The sequence below is a fragment of the Clupea harengus genome, chromosome 26, assembly GCF_900700415.2.
Source record: "Clupea harengus chromosome 26, Ch_v2.0.2, whole genome shotgun sequence".
Classification (NCBI taxonomy): domain Eukaryota; kingdom Metazoa; phylum Chordata; class Actinopteri; order Clupeiformes; family Clupeidae; genus Clupea; species Clupea harengus.
The window spans coordinates 1,078,993-1,101,492 of NC_045177.1; the positions used below are offsets into that span (position 1 = coordinate 1,078,993).

Below are 22,500 nucleotides of genomic sequence, written 5' to 3' on the forward strand. Positions count from 1 at the left end.
CACACTCCCATAGACAGATACACACACACAGACACACACTCCCAAAGACAAATACACACACACACACACACACTCCCATAGACAAATACACACACACACACACTCCCATAGACAGATACACACACACAGACACACACTCCCAAAGACAAATACACACACACACACACACACTCCCATAGACAGACATACACACACACACACACTCCCAAAGACAAATACACACACACACACACACTCCCATAGACAGACACACACACACACACACACACACACACTCCATAGACAAATACACACACACACACACTCCCATAGACAGACACACACACACACACACACTCCCATAGACAAATACACACACACTCTCCTTCACTCACACACACTCTCCCATAGACAGACACACACACACACACACACTCCCGTAGACAAATACACACACACACTCCCATAGACAAATACACACACACACACACACACACACACACACACACACACACACTCTCCTTCACTCTCACACACACACTCCCGTAGACAAATACACACACACTCTCCCATAGACAAATACATACACACATACTCTCCCATAGACAAATACACACACACACTCTCCTTCACAAACACACACTCTCCCATAGACAAATACACACACACACACACTCCCATAGACAAATACACACACACACAGTCTCCCATAGACAAATACACACACACACACACACACACACACACACACTTCTTCACTCACACACACTCTCCCATAGACAAACATCTTGACTGCAGATTCCCTGCTAGTTGCGAAGCTACTGCAGGAGACGGTGGGGAGGGGGTTGGAGTGTGTGTGTGTGTGTGTGTGTGTGTGTGAGTGTGTGTGTGTGTGTGTGTCGGGGGGGTTGTTGGAGATGCACCATCAGCTAAATCCACTCCTCCTCGGTTCCCGGGACCACGCCGCTGAAGCTCGTGCCATCTGTCTGCCTGATCTATCGAACATAGCGCCCGCGCGTCATATAGACTACGAAGTCAAGAAATCCTCGCGTGCAATAAACGCAGGCAATCCTCTCTTCACAAAAGTCTGACGAAACAAATTGCTCGGGGAGCTGCCGGTGACGACGGCATACATTTTACACGAGCTATCTCGCTTACTGCGGGTTTCCAGTGGCAACGACGCAAGACAACAAAAGCACCTGCTCACGAGCTCACGAGTCCCGTTAATCCGCTTCCAGGCTCAAGGCAAGCCCGCGTGCCTTATCCCTCTTACAACCGCTCGTGAGTGCATGTGTGTTTGGAATAGAAGTGAAGAAAGAAAGAGAGAGAGAGAGAGAGAGAGAGAGAGAGAGAGAGAGAAAGAGAGAGAGAGAGAAGAGTGCGGTGAATGTTGACTCGTCAGATGCCAATTAAAACGCCTTGCGCGATCATCAGCAGAAAGTACGCCTCACCTGAGTGTGTGTGTGTGTGTGTGTGTGTGTGTGTGTGTGTTTGCGCGTGTGTGAGGGAGACACTCACGTTGTCTGCAGAGCCTTATGTCGCCGATGAGACCGCTACCGCAGGATGGGGTGCAAGCTGCAGCTTGTGTCCGTGCTCCTGTCGTCGCCTCTCCGTATCTCCTCTTATCTGACACCAGTGCGTTAGCCCTCTGTCTCCGCTGTCTCCCGTTTCTCCGCTGTCTCGCGTGTTTCCGCGTCTCCCAGACTACCGGTCCGTTGCCTGTGAGCGCTGCATTCCGCCGCCAGCACCAGACTGGCTAACCTGCGCGTGCCTTACTGCGCGCGCGCACCCGCGCTGTCTGCAACATCCTCGTGCAGGTTGTAACGTGTGCGCGTGACGCGTCACACCGCTCATCCCCTAGCCGCGCACCCACACACACACACACACACACACCGGTCTGTCAGAGATCCACGCGGCCATGGGATAGGCTACGCCACTGTTTTGCAACGTAGCCCAACTGTACATGAGTGAACCGTCCTGCTGTGTTTTGGTCGGTGTGACAAAGTGTAAACACACACACACACACACACACACATGTAACGGAGGTCAGGCAGGGGACTGATGGACACTGCGGTGATTTTGTTATTTTATTCTGAATTAATTACACAAAAATACAAAAGCCGTTGACGTACGCAGGATCGCAGACAGGCATACTCCTTCTGTCTCCTTTGCTTTATAACTGTGCAGATCGTGCTTACATCAACAGTTTTTGTATTTTTATGTCATTCAGGTATGTTGCCCCAAGACTAAAATGCATATGTTATATGAATAGAATAGAATAGAATAGAATATATGTATTTGTCATTGCACAAGTACAACGAAATTAAGGTAGCAGCTCTCAGACACAAAAACAATAGAACTATAGATTGAACATATATATATATATATATATATATAATAATAATATATAATATATATATATATACACACATTTACACTATAAAAACACAAGACATATAACACAACAGAGAGACAATATATGTGCATAGATTTAGATTATTCGTGCACTGGTTTATTTTACTGTGATTTACTTGTGTTGGTAAAATGAAATAACATCAAATACATTCGTTTCAATAGGTAGTCAGTAGTCACTGTTAGCAGTAATATGTTGGCACTCTGAGATTCTTTTGAATGAAGAGTGCATTACAAATAAAATAAATTATTATTATTATTATTATTATTAGCTACAGAACGTGGGGGATGGAATGTTAATCTAGAACGAAGAGCCTAAATAGAATGAGTAGCATAATGAGCATTCCAAAACAGATAAGAATTGCATCTACAATGTTCTTATTAGTAAGATAAGATAAGATAAACTTGTTTTAATCCCGTTAGGGAAATCCAGGTGTCATGGAAGCAAGATTTATGAAGTGAATAGGAATCAGACGTACAACAAAAATAAGAATAAGAACCACATTAGGCCACACATCAGCATTCTGTTCAAAGATATTAATAATACAAGTTTAAACAATCAGTACATTCAATAGCTGTCAAATTAAACAATACATTTAATGCATGAAAACTTCCTAGCGAACTTTACAGCTAATTAGTGTCTATATACAGAACCTCGTGGTCGGGTGAAAAACATAAATAAATAAATAAATAAATAAATAAATAAATAGACTGTACCACACAACCAACACATACTAACATACAAAAAACATGTAATACATCGAAGTTTTCTACATTCATTATTTATTTTATTTTTTTGTAAGTTCATGAATTGTGAGGGGCATTTTGTACAGTAGACGTATCGCAGACAGCCAGGCGGTACGCTTCTGGTCACCATGGTAACAACACCACACGGCTATATAAACTGCAGACCTGCAGTACACCACATCTCCAAAGGGGGCACTAAAAACACCAACACTGCCTAAACCTGCTCTATTATGGCGAAACTCTCAGATGTGTGTGTGTGTGTGTGTGTGTCAGTATGGGAGTGTGTGTGTGTGTGTGTGTGTGCCTAAACCTGCTCTATTATGGCGAAACTCATATTATTGTCAAACTACATGTTTTACTAAAGAACATGGATTCTGTGTTATCTATCTGTAGTGTTCACGGTCATCATACTGATCAAATCAAATCAAATCAAATCAAATCAAATCAAATCAAACTTTATTGATACGGTGCATTTCATACAAGGAGGTAACACAATGCGCCTCACTGTAGGAAAGAAAGGGGGGGGGGTTACAAACACTTGTAAAAACACACAGATTTTTTCTTTAATAAAATAAAGGTACAAACACTTGAAAAGAGACAGAAATAAGTAAATAAATAAATGTTCCATAAATGTTAAATACATTTTACAGTGAGTGATAAGCGAGATCAAAGAGGTATGCCTTAAGTGCACGTTTAAAGGTTTCCACTGTGTCAGCCATTCTTAGGTACACTGGCAGAGTATTCCAAAGGCTGGAGGCATAGAAACTAGAAGCTGCTTCCCCATGTCTCTTTGTCCTGGCCTTTGGAACTGTTAGGAGTTCAGTGCCAGAGGACCTCAGGGATCTACTGGGTGTGACCTTGAGAGCATGTCTGACATATATTCAGGTGCATGACTATGGAGTGATTTATAGACTAGTAGGAGAATCTTGAAATCTATTCTGAAACTAACAGGTAGCCAGTGCAGTGATTTTAATACTGGTGTGATGTGCGCTCTCCGTCTTGTTTTAGTGAGGACTCGCGCTGCTGCATTCTGTAGTTGTAGTTGACTAATGGCTTTTTTTGGTAGACCAGACAAAAGCGAGTTACAGTAGTCTAGCCTGCTCGTGATAAACGCGTGCATCAGTCTTTCGGTGTCAGCCTGAGCGAGAAACTGTTGCACCTTAGCAATGTTTCTTAGGTGATAAAAAGATGTTTTAATTATATTTTTGATATGGGTTTCAAAATTGAGATCTGAGTCAAGTATGACTCCTAGGTTTCTGGCTTGGTGCTTGGTGTTAAGTGCTAGTGTTTTTAAAGTGTGTGTGTGTGTGTGTGTGTGTGTTAAGTGCTAGTGTTTTTAAGTGTGCAGATAGTTTCTCTCTTTCGTTTTTTTTCACCAATGACTAATACCTCTGTTTTATCTTGGTTTAGCTGGAGAAAGTTTTGTGACATCCATACATTTATATCAGAAATGCAATTTACCAAACAATCAACAGAGCTGCAGTTGTTGGGTGTTACAGAAATATAGAGCTGGGTGTCATCTGCATAGCTATGATAGTCGATGTTGTGCCTCCTAATTACACTACCAAGGGGTAGCATGTATAGACTGAAAAGTAAGGGCCCTAAAATGGATCCTTGAGGGACCCCACAGGTCATACATAGGGATGCACCGATACCACTTTTTTACAAACCGATACGAGTACGAGTATTTTTATTTGTGTACTTGCCGATACCGAGTACCGATACCGATACTTCTTAGATTTGGTCTCCATTAAAGTGCAATTATTTGGAGGCAGATTTTATTTTATCCTCTACAGATTATGTCAAGCCTATAGTACAAAATTAACAGAAGGCTATCCCAAGCCAAAAATAAACAGAGCTTTCTGGTTTTAACACACAAAAAAAGCCTTCAAACAGACAATATCATCACATTAGACAAAATGCAAATATAACCAGATAAAGGCAATTCAATTTGCTGCATAGTAACAACACAGTCTGCTTAACAAAAAGTGAACAGAACTAATACTGGATTAGCACAAGAGCACTTTTTCAGTTACAAAAGGATCAGAAGAATCTCCTGCTCAAGTACACAAACAATCACTTAACCTATGTGGCACAGTCTTTCTCTCTACCTCTCTCTCTCTATGTGTGTGTGTGCGTGCGCGTTTTTTTCTTTTGCAAGACGTCAGTTAAGATTGGTTGCTTCGGTCTTGCGCCACTAGCATCAGTGAACTCTGTGTACTTAGCACTATGGTGTGTCTTCAGATGTTTAATCAAATTGCTTGTGTTAAACAAAGTACTTTCCTTTCCGCCCCTCGACACCGTAGCAGTGCAGATCTTACACTGTGCCTTACTCCTGTCATCGTCATTTATCTTAAAATGAGCCCAAATCGCTGTTAAGGCAGCACAACGGAATTGCTAATCGCTAACGAGATGCTAGCAGCTAAATTTAGCGAAACCTGTATACTGAAATACTTTGACACTATGACAAACTTTCCTAACACAGTCAAACATCAAGCAAATGCAACACAAGACGGCAAATAAGCTACTTACTAGTCTGGCAGAGAGTGGTAGGACAGGTAGGACAATAAATCACATTTTGTGTCAGCATAGCCCGGCCAGTTTGATGCAGTGAAATACTGATGAGTGGTATCGGCAATTCAAAAACGAGTACGAGTATTTTAACGAAGTATCGGCACCGATACCGATACTGGTATCGGTATCGCTGCATCCCTAGTCATACAACTGTTTTTTGCTTAGTCTCAGAGGGTGACAAAGTATTCCCGGCCAGTTGGATAGGCTACCGGACCAGTGAGGCCAACCCAATTTTCAAGTCTATCAATAAGGATATCGTGATCAACAGTATCAAAAGCTGCGCTCAGATCCAGAAGGGCCAAGACAGATGTTTTTTTGGAGTCATCATTAATCCGGAGATCATCGTTTGTGCTATGATTGGAACGAAAACCAGATTGGAAGGTGTCAAATGCACAGTTAGCATCTGATCTGTGTGTGTGTGTATAACCTGCACCTCTCTCGTGTGTGTGTGTGTGTGTGTGTGTAACCTGTACCTTTCAGGTGTGTGTGTGTATAACCTGCACCTCTCTCAGGAACCTGCCTGTGTGTGTGTAACCTGCACCTCTCTCAGGTGTGTGTGTGTGTGTGTGAGACCTGCACCTCTCTCAGGAACCTGCCTGTGTGTGTGTATAACTTGCACTTCTCTCAGGAACCTGTGTGTGTGTGTGTGTGGTTGGGCATTCAACAGTGTGTGTGTGGGCATTCAACAGTACTTAGGGGGGTTAGGGTCTACATTCATTCTCATAAAGCCAAACAACCCATTTTGATCATTTAGAGATTTATTACATTTAATTACAGAATGTATTACACATTACAAACAGAGAGACAGATTTAAACTAGTGTTTCCCAACTTCCTGTTCCAACTGGCCAATCAGCTTTGCTCCATGCAACAATATGGTTTTCTGCCAAGAAAGGAGATCTGAGATGAGAGCACGTACACGCGCACACACACTATAAACGCACACACACTATAAACGCACACACACGTGCACACACTATAAACGCGCACACACGTGCACACATACGTTTATATATATATATATGTGCATCCAGGTAATTTCATCAGCAATCATGAGTGTGTGTGTGTGTGTGTGTGTGTAAGTGTGTGTGTGAGCCTCAGACAGATATTTCTAATCACATGCTGCTATTGCAGCTCATACGAGGTGTCAGAAAAGTAAAGTCATCAACAGCTCAGTGTGTGTGTGTGTGTGTGTGTGTGTAAGAGTGTGTGTGTGAGTGAGTGTGTGTGTAATAGTGTGTGTGTGTGTGTGTAATAGTGTGTGTGTAAGAGTGTGTGTGTGTGTGTGTGTGTGTGTGTGTGTGTGTGTGTGTACATTAAAAGTACTTACTTCAAGACACTGGTAAAGGTCCACAACGACTGAACCATCTGTTGGACAAACACACACAGTTAGCAAAGCCACACACACAATAACAGTTAGCATGAGTGTGTGTGTGTGTGTAATAGTGTGTGTGTGTGTAAGAGTGTGTGTGTGTGTGTAAGAGTGTGTGTGTGTAATAGTGTGTGTGTGTGTAATAGTGTGTGCGTGTGTGTAAGAGAGTGTGTGTGTGAGTGTGTGTGTGTAATAGTGTGTGTGTGTGTGTGTGTGTGTAAGAGAGTGTTTGAGCCTCAGACAGATATTTCTAATCAGATGCTGCGTCCGCAGCTCATACGAGGTGTCAGAAAAGTAAAGTCATCAACAGCTCAGAGTGTGTGTGTGTGTGTGTGTAATAGTGTGTGTGCGTGTGTAATAGTGTGAGAGTGTAATAGTGTGTGTGTAAGAGAGAGAGTGTGTGTGTTAGATTTTTAGATTTTTTTTAAAAGTTACTGAGAAATAGACACTGTGTGTGTGTGTGTGTGTGTGTGTGTGTGTGTGTGTGTGTGTAGAAACCCCGTTATTGTAACGGAAAAACACATCTGAGGGGATTTGCGTCGTGTCTGAGCCAGCTATCTAATGTTAGCATGCTACTACCCACAAGGTAAACAGCATGGGTTGGACCAATCACAGCCCTTCGGTCTCCGTGGGTTGGACCAATCACAGCCCTTCGGTCTCTGTGGGTTGGACCAATCACAGCCCTTCGGTCTCTGTGGGCCCTCCTTCATTTCGACGGATGGGAGGCGCACGTCAGGCAACGACGGAGAGGTGATCGGAGAGGGCTCTGCATATCTGCGGAAAAGGCCAACCATAAATCAGGCTTGAGAGAGTGTGTGTGTGTGTGTGTGTAAGAGTGTGTGTGTAAGAGTGTGTGTGTAAGAGTGTGTGTGTGTAAGAGTGTGTGTGAGAGCCTCAGACAGATATTTCTAATCACATGCTGCATCCGCAGCTCATACGAGGTGTCAGAAAAGTAAAGTCATCAACAGCTCAGTGTGCGTGCGTGCGTGCGTGCGTGCTCAGACCTAGGCTCTACATGTAAGATGGTAGTATTGATATTTGGAAGCCTGGGGCATGTCCATAAGCTTTCGGTCAGTGGGCTACGACTGGCAGGACTTAGTAAGAGACAATCAAAACAACTAGCAAAGTTCTGCTCTGTATCAGCTGCTATAGGTAGTGTGTGTGTGTGTGTGTGTGTGTGCTCTGTATCAGCTGTTATAGGTAGTGTGTGTGTGTGTGTGTGTGTGTGTGTGTGTGTGTGTGTGTGTGTGTGTTCTGTATCAGCTGTTATAGGTAGTCTTGCTGTTTGGCGTAGGAGATGTTTCTTGTACCCATGAGTCACTAAGCTGTATTCAACCTCTGAGAAATGTTTGAATCCTTTCTGTACGGAATATGATTGGTGGATTCAAATAAATAATTTAAATGTGTGTGCGTAAGAGTGTGTGTGTGTGTGTGTGTGTGTGCGTAAGAGTGTGTGTGTGTGAGTGTGTGTGTGCGTAAGAGTGTGTGTGTGTGTGTGTGTGTACACTGAAGTACTTACTTCAAGACACTGAGTTACAGGTCCACAACGACTGAGCCATCTGTTGGACAAACACACACACACAATTAGCAAAGTCACACACACAATAACAGTTAGCATGAAGGCTATGAGTGTGTGTGTGTGTGTGTGTGTGCGTGTGTGTAAGAGTGTGTAATAGTGTGTGTGTGTGCCTCAGACAGATATTTCTAATCACATGCTGCTATTGCAGCTCATACGAGGTGTCAGAAAAGTAAAGTCATCAACAGCTCAGTGTGTGTGTGTGTGTGTGTCTACAGTACTTACTTCAAGGCACTGAGTTAAAGGTCCACAACGACTGAACCATCTGTTGGACAAACACACACACAGTTAGCAGTCACACACACAATAACAGTTGACATGAAGGCAATGAGTGTGTGTGTGTAAGAGAGAGTGTGTGTGTGTGTGTGTTTGAGCCTCAGACAGATATTTCTAATCACATGCTGCGTCCGCAGCTCATACGAGGTGTCAGAAAAGTAAAGTCATCAACAGCTCAGTGTGTGTGTGTGTGTGTGTGTGTGTGTGTGTGTGTGTGTGTGTGTGTGTGTGTGTGTGTGTGTGTGTGTGTGTGTGTGCGCCCTTGTCTTTTGTTGTTTGCTCACTGCTCAGTTTTGCGTAGTCCTACTCCAAGAAACCTACCGTATTTTCCGGACTATAAGCCGCTACTTTTTTCCCACGCTTTGAACCTCGCGGCTTAAACAACGATGCGGCTAATTTATGGATTATGATACCTGTGACTGTATACGGTGGCTTTGTGTTTACGGTGGCTTTGTGGAGCTAGGATGCTAGCATGGATGCAGCCGCATGGATGCTTAGCTCCACGCGATTTCTCAGTATCTCTCAATAACTTAACTAACGTCAAAATAACCACAGTCTACCAGCGTAGACAGAACACAACTCAAAACACTTTAGAAAATAAAATAAAAGTTTACAACAATACAAATCCAGTCTTCAAGTTCTTTAGCTCACTGGTTTCAAACTAGCGTCTGTCTTCAATCTAACGTTCTAGCTTCTGATTGACTCTTGCGACTGTGCGCTCTTAAAGCAACAGTGCACTTATCTAACTGGCAAAACTAACTATTGTATTAGTTTTGATATTCATTTTAGCCTGTGTAAAGTTAATTTGTTTCAATGTTGCGGTAGGCACCTGCGGCTTATAGACATGTGCGGCTTATTTATGTTAAAAATAATTATTTTTAAAAAATTCAGTGCGTGAGGCTTATATTCAGGTGCGCTCAATAGTCCGGAAATTACGGTAATTAATAAATCACCAATGAGGCTTTTCCCCAAACTGTAAATATGCATTACATGTGAAACTAACTCCGCCAGACCACGGACCCAGAGACATGAGAAGCTAAGTAAGGTTATTATATGTTATTACATGTAAATTATGTTCAGAGTACTTGTACAGAGTGTATGTCATGTTATGTTATATTATGTTTGCTATGTTATGCTATGCTATGGTAGGTTGTTGTGCGGTGCCTTGTCCTAAGAATTTCAGTGCCCAGTCTGACCCTGTGTCATTCTGTGCATCTGACAATAAAAGACTTGTAACCCCGACGACCCAGAGACATGTGAAGCTAACCGCGACCCAGAGACATGTGAAGTGTGTTTGTGTGTGGTGTGTATGTAAGAGTGTGTGTGTGTGTGTGTGTAACCCCGACAGGCCCAGAGACATGTGAAGCTAACCGCGACCCAGAGACATGTGAAGTGTGTGTGTGTGGTGTGTATGTAAGAGTGTGAGTGTGTGTGTAAGAGTGTGTGTGTGTAACCCCGACAGGCCCAGAGACGTGTGAAGCTAAGAAGCTAACCCCGACAGGCCCAGAGACGTGTAAATTAAAGTACTTACTTCAAGACACTGAGTTAAAAGTCCACAACGACTGAGTCATCTGTTGAACAAACACACACACACACACAGTTAGCAAAGCCACACACACAATAACAGTTAAAGTGGCTATGAGTGCGTGTGTGTGTGTGTGTGCGTGTGCATGTGTGTAATAGTGTGTGTGTGTGTGTGTGTGTGTGTGTGTGTGTGTGTAAGAGTGTGTGTGTGAGCCTCAGACAGATATTTCTAATCACATGCTGCGTCCGCAGCTCATACGAGGTGTCAGAAAAGTAAAGTCATCAACAGCTCAGTGTGTGTGTGTGTGTGTGTGTGTGTGTGTGTGTGTGTGTGCGTGTAATAGTGTGTGTGTAAGAGTGGGAGTAAGGGTGTGTGTCTGTGTGTCTGTGTAAAAAAAAGTGTGTTTGTGCCCTTGTCTTTTGTTGTTTGCTCACTGCTCAGTTTCCCGTAGTCCTACTCCAAGAAACCCTAATCAATATTGTCTGTAATCACCAATGTAAATATGCATGACATGTGAAGCTAACTCAGACGGGCACACTGCACATTGCACATCCACTTTTGCACTCCTGCCCTGCTTTTTGTATTGTAGTACTTATTGTGTTTGTATGTTTTATGTTCACTGTAAGCACCTATACACACCAGAACAAATTCCAGGTAGGTGTAAACCTACTTGGCAATAAATACTATTCTGAGACATGTGAAGCTAACGCCGACGGGGCACGGTGGTCCCAAGATGGCTAACACAAGGAACGTTGCTAAGCCACGCGGTCTCTGGACTTGACGTTAGTAACATGATGTTGAGCACTGACCCAGGCTTGCGCGCCACGAAACGGCGTTAACAGACAAGAGGTAAGTAATGAAACTAACTCTACGAGCTGTACACGGAGGTAAGTAATAAAACTAAGTCTGTACACGGTCGCAAACAATCACGTTTCTACCACCAACTTTTGAACACTTTGACACAAGTTCACTTCCGTGACCCAGCCAGCTAGACTAGGCTACAATAACGGTGAAACAAATTCGCTTTACGAAACCTGACAATGACGTCCATCATCCCCTCAATCAAAGCACAGAACGAACAACCGCGTTTAACAACACCTGCACTTTACATATACTATACATATACTTATCATACCTACACTTCTAACTTCCAATTGCTGCTTTTCTTGTCCCAATTACTGTTCATACTGCGAATCTATTTTTCTTACTGTACATATCTATTTATTCACTTATTACACTTTACATATGCACGTACTCTGCACTTTTTTTGCTATTTTGCACTTCTGGTTGGATGCTAAACTGCATTTCGTTGCCTCGGTACTTGTACTCTGTGCAATGACAATAAAGTTGAATCTAAAAAAAAAAAATGCGCGACTTACCAGGACGGCTTGAGCACCACGAAGGCTGCACATCTCTGTCCGGTAGACACACTCTCTGCACGGTAGACACACTCTCTGCACGGTAGACACATTTTCTGCCCGGTAGACACACGAGGTAGTTCACGTTCAGCGGCGATCCAGCTAAAGACTGAGCAACAGGCGCGCGGCTGCATTTCGTGTGAGCGCTAGCTGCAGAGGTGCGCAATGCATTATGGGATTTGTTGGTGCATTTCTTGGTCTTCATGTCCTACTGGCATCTGCTACAAACCACAAATCCCAGAGTGCAAAGCTCGGTGACGCTTCGTGAGACCAGATGGTTGTACCTTTTAGTGTTAGTGCATATTAAAACTTCCTGCTTCCAAAGAAAACATCTCTTTTTGCATTATCGGGTTAGGTAATGGTTCAAATATTATCGGCGAAAATAAGGTGAGCAGTAGAAAACCCAGGCCAAACGATTTTGGTGAGTTAAATTGTAGTTATGTAGTTTTTAGTGTTCGCATTTTAACACTTCCTGCTTCCAATTGTAGTTATCCGTCGGTCTTTTATAACGAATTCTTGTCTTGTCTCGTAAAATGAAGATGTTGGTGTATGTAGAAATAACGTCGCCAGGATTGAAACCGGAAGTGGGTACTTTACTCCGGTCTCTGGTTGGTTAAAACATAGACATATATATATTGTGTGTGTGTGTGTGTGTGTGTGTGTGTGTGTAAAGACGTAATTTCCTAGACCAATGAGGGAATAGGCGTCTGGAAGGTTTGTGTGGATTCGTCTCTCTTTGCTTTGCTGAAAACATCTTTCTTATTATGTTCATGTATTACCTCAGGTACAAGTGACTACTACCAGTTACAAAACAAGTCTAAAGTGAAGAATATAAGTTTTAAACACCACATGAAACATTAAAACACGTAGAGAACATGAACATACCTGGCTGCTTAGAAGTGGCTACTCACACGGATGTGTGGGAGATCTGAACTGCAGAATGCTCCAAGTTCTTTGACTGCCTTACCCTTAAGTACACATTTTAGTCCTGCATCTGGCCTAATAATTACCCCCATAGGTAAGAGGTTTCTCGAGATGAGAATCACGCATTAACAACTAAATGGAGGGAGTTCTCACCCAAATTTGAGGTGACCCCCCCTCCAAAGAGAGATACCTTTGCACTCTCACAGAGACCAGAATTATCACACAGGTTTGAGATAAGAGTCTCAGCAGGGGGTGGGAAAATCAACAATTGGGACAGTGCATCTCTGAAATATTTGTTGGGGCCACCATACACCAACACTCCAATTGATTGGAGGAAATGCACTTTGGAGCAGGACAGAGTCTGTGACGTTGGAAAGTCCAAGATGGCAGCATGTTAGTCCACGTCAGTGTTTAGTGTCGTTTGTTTTGTTTTTGTACAACTTGTATTATTCCCTTAACACTCATACTGAAGTAAATCAAAGTATCTACATAGGAGAAATGAAAACTACAAGAAGATATCTTTTTTCTGGATCTTCTAAGTAGGATTGTGGACTGCTCCGTGCGTTCTGAGTCTGTCTCTCCAATTCTTCTGGGTCTCGGGGATTTTCTGGGTTTCGGTCTCTGCCTGCCTGGCCTTTCCACCTGGCCACACTCCGGCATCCATTCCTCTGTCCCCGTATCCACGGCTCTACCTGCGGCCTGCTGTGCACGCACGTTCACGCGTACAATCTTTGGACAGAGTCAATGGCGTTTCTCGTGACTTTACTTTGCGCGTTGTCTGTGTGGGACTTACGAGCAAGCGATCGTTCCTGGGTGAGTACATCGAACAATGTGTATTGCCCGATGGACATTTCTTATGGATGCACTTGCTCTATGGCTGTCGAACAATCCGTGCAAACCCCGAAGCAGTTGGCACAGGACATGAACTTAGCATGGAATTTACTCAGAAGCTTACCCCGCCTTCAAAGCCTTCTGACTTTATATAATTACTTTGCGTTCAATGAGAGATCGCGTTCGGATTTATCGTATCAAATGTCGAAGGAATTGTCATGTAATGTTGTTAAACAGAGATGGTTGATTGTTTTACTATTACTCATATCTGGTAACGTGCAACCTAACCCAGGGCCGGAGTTGCAGTGTATTCAGATGCCGTCTGATTGTAAATCTCTGTCTGGTCTAAATATTATTCACCTCAATGTGCGCAGCTTGCTATCCAAAATGGATATGATTAGTATATGGGTTAAATCAACAGATGCAGACATTGTTGTAATATCCGAAACTTGGCTAACAAAGTCAGTTATTGATAAAGATATTAACATGGATGGATATAATATTGTTTGTGCGGACAGACCCACGAAAGGTGGCGGTGTTGCTATTTATGTCAAATCAAAATTTCACGTCAGGGTAGTTCTGTCTGAATCAATCAGCAAGCAATTGGAATTTCTGGCAGTGAATGTGGAAATTGTAAAGGGCCTCTGTATAACTGTTGTTGGGTGTTATAGGCCTCCATCTGCCTTAAACGATGCATTGCAGTCTTTGATGCACCTTTTGTCCAGACTAAATTATAGCGAAATTGTTTTAGCTGGTGATCTTAATTGGGATTGGCTTAAGCCGGTATCTGATGATTTTAAATCTTTCTGTGATTCTGTCAATCTTACCCAGTTGATTAATTCACCCACTCGTCCAAATCTTAAATGCCCTGAGAAGTCCACCTTAATTGATTTGATTCTGACAAATGTTCCTCATAAATTCTCAGCTGTTGGCGTCTTTTGCAATGACTTAAGTGACCATTGTGTTGTTGCTGCTATCAGGAACACTAAGGTCCCGAAATTAAAACCACGCGTCATTTGTAAGAGGAATCTCAAACATTTTAACGAACAGGGGTTTTATCATGACTTGTTTAATTTCAACTGGAGTAGAATAGAGCTAATCCCCGATGTGGAGACAGCCTGGACTTTCTTTAATGATGGTTTTATGCAAATCGTAAACACACATGCCCCATTCAAGAGATACAGGGTAAAAGGGCGTGATAACCCGTGGTTTTCCTCTGAGCTAGCAGATACTATTCACGAGCGTAACTTGGCTTGGGCTAAGGCAAGGACAACAGGTTCTACCGCTGATTGGCTGGTTTTTAAACAACTAAGAAACAAATGTTCCTCTTTTATCAAAAAAGCCAAATCAGAATATTATTTGTCTGTCACTACTGAAAATCTTAATGACCCTAGGAGATTTTGGAAAACCATAAAATCCATTTCTGTGAGCAAGAACTCTCAAGCTATACCGACCTGTGTTATGAAAGATTCGGTTGCTGTCTATGACAAAATGGAGATACTTAATTGTTTTAACGAGCATTTTATATCTTCTGGCTCTCTATTTGACTGCTTGTTCTGCGTCTGTGAAACCCTGTACTGACATTCCAGTGTATACTGGTCAGTCCTTTAACTTCGTACCATTCTCTGTTCAGGAAGTTCATAAAGCCCTAAAAACATTAGATCCTAGAAAACCCTCAGGACCTGATTTTATTGATCCTTACTTTTTGCAATTGGCAGCTGATTTTGTAGCAGGGCCTCTTGCTTATCTTTTTAACCTTACAGTGGAGAATAAGGAAATTCCTAGGATATGGAAATCTGCTTTTGTTCTCCCTTTATTAAAAGGGGGTGATTCAGCTATTTTAAACAACTATAGGCCAATATCTAATTTATCAGTACTTGCTAAAACTCTTGAAACTCCTGTGAGTGTTCAATTAAAGGAGTTTCTATACACAAGTGACATTTTGTCAACATATCAATCAGGTTTTAGGAAAAAACATAGTACCATCACAGCTGCACTGAAGGTAATAAATGACATTTCTGTTGCACTGGACAAGAAACAACATTGTGTATCACTCTTTATTGATCTGTCCAAAGCGTTCGACACAGTTGATCATGATGTTTTAAAACTTAGACTTCTTAACTCAGGACTCTCGGAGCAAGCAGTCGCTTGGTTTTCGAACTACCTTAGTAATAGGTCTCAGTGCATTAAACATGATGGTTTATGTTCTGATATTGCATCTATCTACAAGGGTGTTCCACAGGGCTCTGTATTAGGTCCACTTTTATTCACTATTTATATTAATAATCTTGGTCAAAACGTGTCAGATGCAAATTTTCATTTTTATGCTGATGACACTGTTATATACTGCTGTGTGTCAACTCTTGCAAAGGCCACTGAATACTTGCAGAATGCTTTTATTGTTTTCCAAAATACCTTACTTCAGCTGAAACTCGTCCTAAATGCAGAGAAAACTAAATGTATGTTGTTTACCAACACTAGGAACAGGCCTAAAAATATCCCTTCTGTTGTCACTCTTGAGGGAAGTGATATAGAGATTGTAAACTCTTATAAATACCTGGGTATTTTGATTGATGACTCCCTCACTTTTAAGCCACATGTTCTGTACCTGGTGAAAAAGCTGAGGCTAAAACTGGGTTTTTATTTTCGAAACAAGTTGTGCTTTTCTTTTAATGTAGAAAAGAAACTTGTTGCCGCCACTTTTTTATCTGTGCTAGATTATGGTGACCTATTGTATATGCACACCTGCATAGGCAATCGGACGCAAGCTTCCCTGTACTTCCTGAAGAGTCATTCCACGCCAAACGTGACAATTCTCACAAATCAATTCAACTCGACCATCTCAGATTTGGCTGAAAAAGTTCAAGGTTGTTCATACACTTCTTAATAGGTATAGTCCCCAATATTAGCTCTCTACTCCCAATAGTTTTGTCACAAAAAGATGTTTTAGGTGGGAGGGAGTGCCTGTACTTAGGACGCTTTTTTTAGCAGCGTGTTCTGAAGAGCCATTTTCAAATTGCAATTACTAGAAAAGTATTTAGGCTAGCTCCTTCAAACTTTCTAGGCTTAAAATCTGATACCATTACTTGAAGAATATGGACTTCTAATGGTGTGGCTTGGGTATATCATAGTATTCGGGGTGCTTGAATTGGCTCGAAAATTTTACACTACGCTCTGTTGTAGCATCTTTGAAGGCCTGTGGAAAGCTCAATGTTAAAGCTAGAGACTTGATATTATACACAGACCTTCCTATGTATGCTCCGTATATTGTATTAAAATACGGTTCCTATGTGATGAATGGTCTGGAAGATATTAAAGCTTAAAAATGGATGAAAACCCATTTTGTGCAATGTTTGGCATGCTATAGCAAAAAAAATGACAGCATTTATCAACATGAAACTAATTGTTTTGGAAAGATTAGATATTTGTTCTCAACATATCAAAAATTTGTGATGGTGTTCTGCCTCATTTTCTCAAAATAATCTTTTGAAAATATGGGATTTTTGTATACGCCCAGCATTCAATGGCCTATGGAAGCATATTCAAATGGTAACAAAAGGTACATTTATGACACAGAGCTTACTGCAGCGAACCCATTAAAGGCCACTGCCTAATCCTAGAGCAGCTAACCGTTTAAAGGCCGGTTAGCTGCTGTTAATCGGGGTCAGGGGTCACACAGAGCCGACACAGACACCTGGAACATAGTTTTTATTTTATATCGGTTGTCTTCCAGAGCATTTCATCAACATTGGATAGGCTACACACACACACACACACACACACACACACACCGACACACACACACACACACTCGCACTCGCACACACACACACACACACACACACACTCACACTCACACTCACACACACACACACACACAGTAAGTACTGACAGTGGGGGAGCACCAGAGGCGCTCAGGTGAAACCCTTAAAGGTCAAAGGTGAACCCTGACCCTAGACTAACACAGCACACACACACAAACATCCTACGCTACCATGACAACAACATTGTGCGGGGGCATCAGAAGGACTTTTGATTGGACTTTTCTGACTGTTTATACATTTGAAGAGGAATCGCACACACACACACTCACACACACACACACACACACACACTCACACACAGAGAAAATGATTCACTCACATCAATGTACTTAAGATTTAAATGTGAAAGGGGTAAAGCCAAAGGCACAGGACAGATAGGACTGGTACATCAAAGGAGCTCCACAGGATTCCAACACACACACACACACACACACACACACACACAGAAACACAAAGCAAACTATATTCTTAAGAACTTACAGGTTATCACTTGATCATTCATAACAAGGATAATTATATTATTATTAAATATTATTATTAAATATTGTTCAGCGATGTTCTCGAACCTATCTGAGGCTGAGGCTCGTTATTGTGTGTGTGTGTGTGACACAATAATAACACACACTTGTTATTGCACAAGCCCACCAGAAGGAGGCGCTACTCTCAGCAGGTCAGTAGGCTCAAGCAGCACACACACATACACATCCACACTTGGAGACTGAATCACACACACACACACACACACACACACACACTCTGAAACTAAAACAACACACACACACACACACACATACACACACACACACACACACACACACACACTCCGAAACTAAAACAACACACACACTCCCTCTCTCTCTCTCTCTTTCGCTGTCTCACTGTCTCACACACACCCAAAGGAGAACACACTGCATGAGATCTCTCACACACACACACACACACACACACACACACACACACACACCCAAAGCATGGCTGGTGGTTAGTTGCCCTGGAAGAGGCATTGTGCTTTAGCTAATCTAACCCTCACCTAACCCTAACTAATCTATGCAGTTCATGAATCCATCCGGAGGAGTTAGCGCCCCCTGCAGGCCAGAGAAGGGAGAGCACGTCATGAATATCCAGTCTGCAACCATCCGGAGGAGTTAGCGCCCCCTGCAGGCCAGAGAAGAGAGAGCAGGTTGTGAATCCATCCGGAGGAGTTATCGCCCCCTGCGGGCAATAGGAGTTAGCGCCCTCTGCAGCCAGGAGGACTTATCGCCCCAAACAGGCCAGAGGAGAGAGAGCAGGTTTGTGGAGGAAGATTGCCAAGAGAGCTACAGGTTTAAATCCTCATCACAGATCAGGTTAGATGGGGCCAGATAACCCTAACCCTAACCCCAGATTAAATAAACAGACGGTGGAGGCTAATCCCAACCCTACGGACGAGCAGTGGGTAGACTAACCCCTAAGAGTTGGATTTATTCTTTAAGAGGTGAGATTAAAACCCAATCCCCCAAAACCCAGTCTTAAACCCAGAATCCAATCTTAAACCCAGTCTTAAACATTTAAGACTGGGTTTAAGACTGGGTTTTGGGTTTAAGACTGGGTTTTGGGTTTAAGACTGGGTTTAAGACTGGGTTTAAGACTGGGTTTTGGGTTTAAGATTGGGTTTAAGACTGGGTTAAAGACTGGATTTAAGACTGGGTTTTGGGTTTAAGACTGGGTTTTGGGTTTAAATTTGGGTTTTGGGTTTAGGTTTGGGTTTGCTGTTACTTGTTTGCTGTTACTTGTTTGCTGTTACATGTTGATGGGGATAGAACTGCATGGGATAGAGCCATGGCAACCCAGCAGATGTCAAAGGTCAGGATAGAGCCATAGCAACCCAACAGAGGTCAAAGGTCAGGATAGAGCTCTGGAATCCCAACCAACCCAAAGGTCAGGATTGATCACTTTCTAGAACATTTGGAAGTTTACTCAGGATCTCCAATCAGGTAACATGAGCTTCCGTCCAATCAGGTAACATGAGCTTCCGTCCAATCAGGTAACATGAGCTTCTGCTCCAATCAGGTAACACGAGCTTCCGTCCGGTTACAGGAACTAACCAATCAGGTTACAGGAAGTTCAGCCCCTTCCTCGGATCGATCATCACCTGGGGGTTGAGGGTCAGATTTAGGGGTCAGATGATGAAGTAAGAAGCCTTCATCTGTTGATGATGGAATCATGAGGTCAGGCTTCCTCAGTGCTGGGCTCAGGAGGTCAGAGGTCAGGCTGAGAGAGCATTGTGGGTAGTGTAGTTTTAGTCTAACATGGCATCCAACTGGTCAGCGAGGTCAGAGGTCAAACTGAGCATTGTGGGTAGTGTAGTTTTAGTCCAACATGGCATCCAACTGGTCAGCGAGGTCAGAGGTCAAACTGAGCATTGTGGGTAGTGTAGTTTTAGTCCAACATGGCATCCAACTGGTCAGCGAGGTCATCGAACATGCTGCCGATGTCATCCAGTATGCTGACTGAAGCCTTCTCCTCCACATAACTAGAGAGAGAGAGAGAGAGAGAGAGAGAGAGAGAGAGAGAGAGAGAGAGAGGGAGAGATAGAGAGAGAGGGAGGGAGAGAGAGAGGGGGATAGAGAGGGAGGGAGAGAGAGGGAGAGGGAGGGAGAGAGAGGGAGAGGGAGGGAGGGAGAGAGAGAGGGACAGAGAGAGAGAGAGAGAGGGAGGGCGAGAGGGAGAGAGAGGGAGGGAGGGAGGGAGAGAGGGAGGGAGGATGGATAGAGAGGGAGAGAGAGAAAGAGAGAGGGAGAGAGAGAGAGAGAGAGAGAGGGAGGAAGGGATAGACAGAGGGAGAGAGGGAGGGAGGAAGGATAGAGAGAGAGGGAGGGAGGATAGAGAGAGAGAGGGAGGGAGGATAGAGGGAGAGAGAGAGAGAGAGGGTAGAGGGATAGAGGGGGAGGGAGGGACAGAGAGAGAGAGAGAGAGGGAGGGAGGAAGGGATAGAGGGACAGAGAGAGAGAGAGAGAGAGAGAGGGAGGAAGAGAAGGAAGGATAGAGAGAGAGAGAGAGAGGGAGGGAGGATAGAGGGACAGAGAGAGAGAGAGGGAGGGAGAGAGAGTGGGAGAGAGAGAGAAAGAGAGAGGGAGGGAGGGAGAGAGTGGGAGAGACAGAGAGAGAGAGAAAGAGAGAGGGAGGGAGAGAGAGGGTTGGATGGAGAGAGAGAGAAAGAGAGGGAGGGTGGGAGGGAGAGAGAGAGAGAGAGGGAGGAAGGGATAGAGAGGGAGAGAGAGAGGGAGGGAGGATAGAGGGAGAGAGAGAGAGAAAGAGAGAGTGAGGGAGGGAGAGAAAGAGAGAGGGGTTCGGATGGATAGAGTGGGAGAGAGAGAGAGAAAGAGAGAGGGAGAGAGAGAGGGACGGTACAGTTACAGAAAGAATTAGATTACAGATACTTTTAGCAGAAATTGGGATTATTAACGGGATCACACATGATAGATTTTAAAATGCAGAACATTATACCATCATCCACATGAGCACTTTACAATACGTCACGAGAAGACAACAGAGAAAAGTCCATATGATGACCTCGAGTTCAATAAGTGCCCTAACCCTTTCCCTGGCTGGAAATATCGACACTATTTTGTCCTCAAAGCTGAAAGTGGGAAGAACATAACAGTGCAGTACACCTTAAGGCTCCCCACGGCGAAAATACTGTCGTTGTCCAAGGACTCCACGTCAAATTGAATGAAGCATTTACAGCCGAGACCAACACTGCTAACGTCTGCACAGACATCCAGTTAGCTAAGGCTAAAGGTTAAAGGTTAAAGTTGGTTAGCTAACCTGTTATCCAGTTAGCTAAGGTTAAAGTTGGTTAGCTATATCCAGTTAGCTTAGGTTAAAGTTGGTTGGCTAACCTGTTCGTTTTGCTTGCCTACTAAGGTTATGAAAAAGGGGGACTGTGATAACTGGGATGATCGTGTGTGGATGAAACACAAGCCCCTGACCGAAATACTGTGTGTTTGTGGCAGTTTAATTGAAGTTTCAATGTTAAGTGTGAGTAACACCTGTTTTAGGAAAGCAAGTTTGGCTACATGTAAGTTAAATACGCACCGTTACCACGACTATCACTTAAACAACATTCAAGCAACATATTTAAACTATACTACTGTTTAGGTCCTAACCATAACCCTAACACTATATTCTAATTTGGAATCCTAACCCTAACACTATATTCTAATTTGGAACCCTAACCCTAACACTATATTCTAATTTGGAACCCTAACCCTAACACTATATTCTAATTTGGAACCCTAACACTAACACTATATTCTAATTTGGAACCCGTAGGCCAACTGTCACTACTGTACTTGATAGTTTTCTTCTCTTCTCTTTGACATGAACTGAAATTGAGGTAATCCAAAAGTAACAGGAAAGTAATCCGATAATATTGTGATACTTGGATTAGGTTACTGAATTACATTTTTAACAGGTAATCAGTAATTGACCTATGGCTAAGCCCCGCCCCTCGGTAATCAGTAATTGACCTATGGCTAAGCCCCGCCCCTCGGTAATCAGTAATTGACCTATGGCTAAGCCCCGCCCCTCGGTGATCAGTAATTGACCTATGGCTAAGCCCCGCCCCTCGGTGATCAGTAATTGACCTATGGCTAAGCCCCGCCCCTCGGTGATCAGTAATTGACCTATGGCTAAGCCCCGCCCCTCGAACGCAGACGAGCCAATCAGTAATTGACCTATGGCTAAGCCCCGCCCCTCGAACGCAGACGAGCCAATCAGTAATCAGTAATTGTATCGGAATACATTTTTAAAGTAACCCTCCCAATCGAACTCTACCCACTTACTTTGTCTCTTTCTTCCCCTCCTAGTCTAGTAGTCATGGCAACTAGACTATCATCCCCTCCTAGACTATCTTCCCCTCCTAGTCTAGTAGTCATGGCAACTAGACTATCTTCCCCTCCTAGACTAGACTATCATCTTCCCCTCCTAGTCTAGACTATCTTTGCTGTGGGATGCTGCTGTAGTCTCTCCAACCGATCTACTTGTAGAAACCCTTGGCCTA

At 43.3% G+C, this 22,500-nt stretch overlaps 1 protein-coding gene, 1 long non-coding RNA gene and 6 other non-coding genes across 9 annotated transcripts in view; all 8 read right to left on the bottom strand.

Annotated features, from left to right (window-relative positions):
* Window positions 1-1,868, bottom strand: part of radil (Ras association and DIL domains) — a 32,079-nt gene extending 30,211 nt beyond the window's left edge. Inside the window, exon 1 of the mRNA XM_042703814.1 lies at window positions 1,498-1,868. The gene's annotated coding sequence lies outside the window, so the exon portion shown is untranslated. The remainder of the gene's footprint in view (window positions 1-1,497) is intronic.
* Window positions 1,869-6,452: 4,584 nt separating this feature from the next.
* Window positions 6,453-11,900, bottom strand: LOC116219820. 2 transcript variants are annotated; one of them, XR_006151676.1, is made up of 6 exons: window positions 11,839-11,900; window positions 8,884-8,923; window positions 8,602-8,641; window positions 7,666-7,856; window positions 7,041-7,078; window positions 6,453-6,593 (listed from the first exon to the last, which is right to left on the bottom strand). It is a non-coding gene; the product is annotated as an uncharacterized LOC116219820 (long non-coding RNA). The 2 variants fall into 2 exon arrangements; XR_006151677.1 differs by lacking the exon at window positions 11,839-11,900 and adding an exon at window positions 10,466-10,511.
* Window positions 6,803-6,883, bottom strand: LOC116219932. Its single transcript, XR_004163370.1, has one exon. It is a non-coding gene; the product is annotated as a small nucleolar RNA SNORD60 (small nucleolar RNA).
* On the bottom strand, window positions 7,314-7,394 carry LOC116219933. The gene has a single exon (XR_004163371.1). It is a non-coding gene; the product is annotated as a small nucleolar RNA SNORD60 (small nucleolar RNA).
* Window positions 7,972-8,052, bottom strand: LOC116219934. Its single transcript, XR_004163372.1, has one exon. It is a non-coding gene; the product is annotated as a small nucleolar RNA SNORD60 (small nucleolar RNA).
* LOC116219930 lies at window positions 8,768-8,848 on the bottom strand. Its single transcript, XR_004163368.1, has one exon. It is a non-coding gene; the product is annotated as a small nucleolar RNA SNORD60 (small nucleolar RNA).
* Window positions 9,030-9,110, bottom strand: LOC116219928. Its single transcript, XR_004163366.1, has one exon. It is a non-coding gene; the product is annotated as a small nucleolar RNA SNORD60 (small nucleolar RNA).
* On the bottom strand, window positions 10,669-10,749 carry LOC116219929. Its single transcript, XR_004163367.1, has one exon. It is a non-coding gene; the product is annotated as a small nucleolar RNA SNORD60 (small nucleolar RNA).
* Window positions 11,901-22,500: the final 10,600 nt, after the last annotated feature.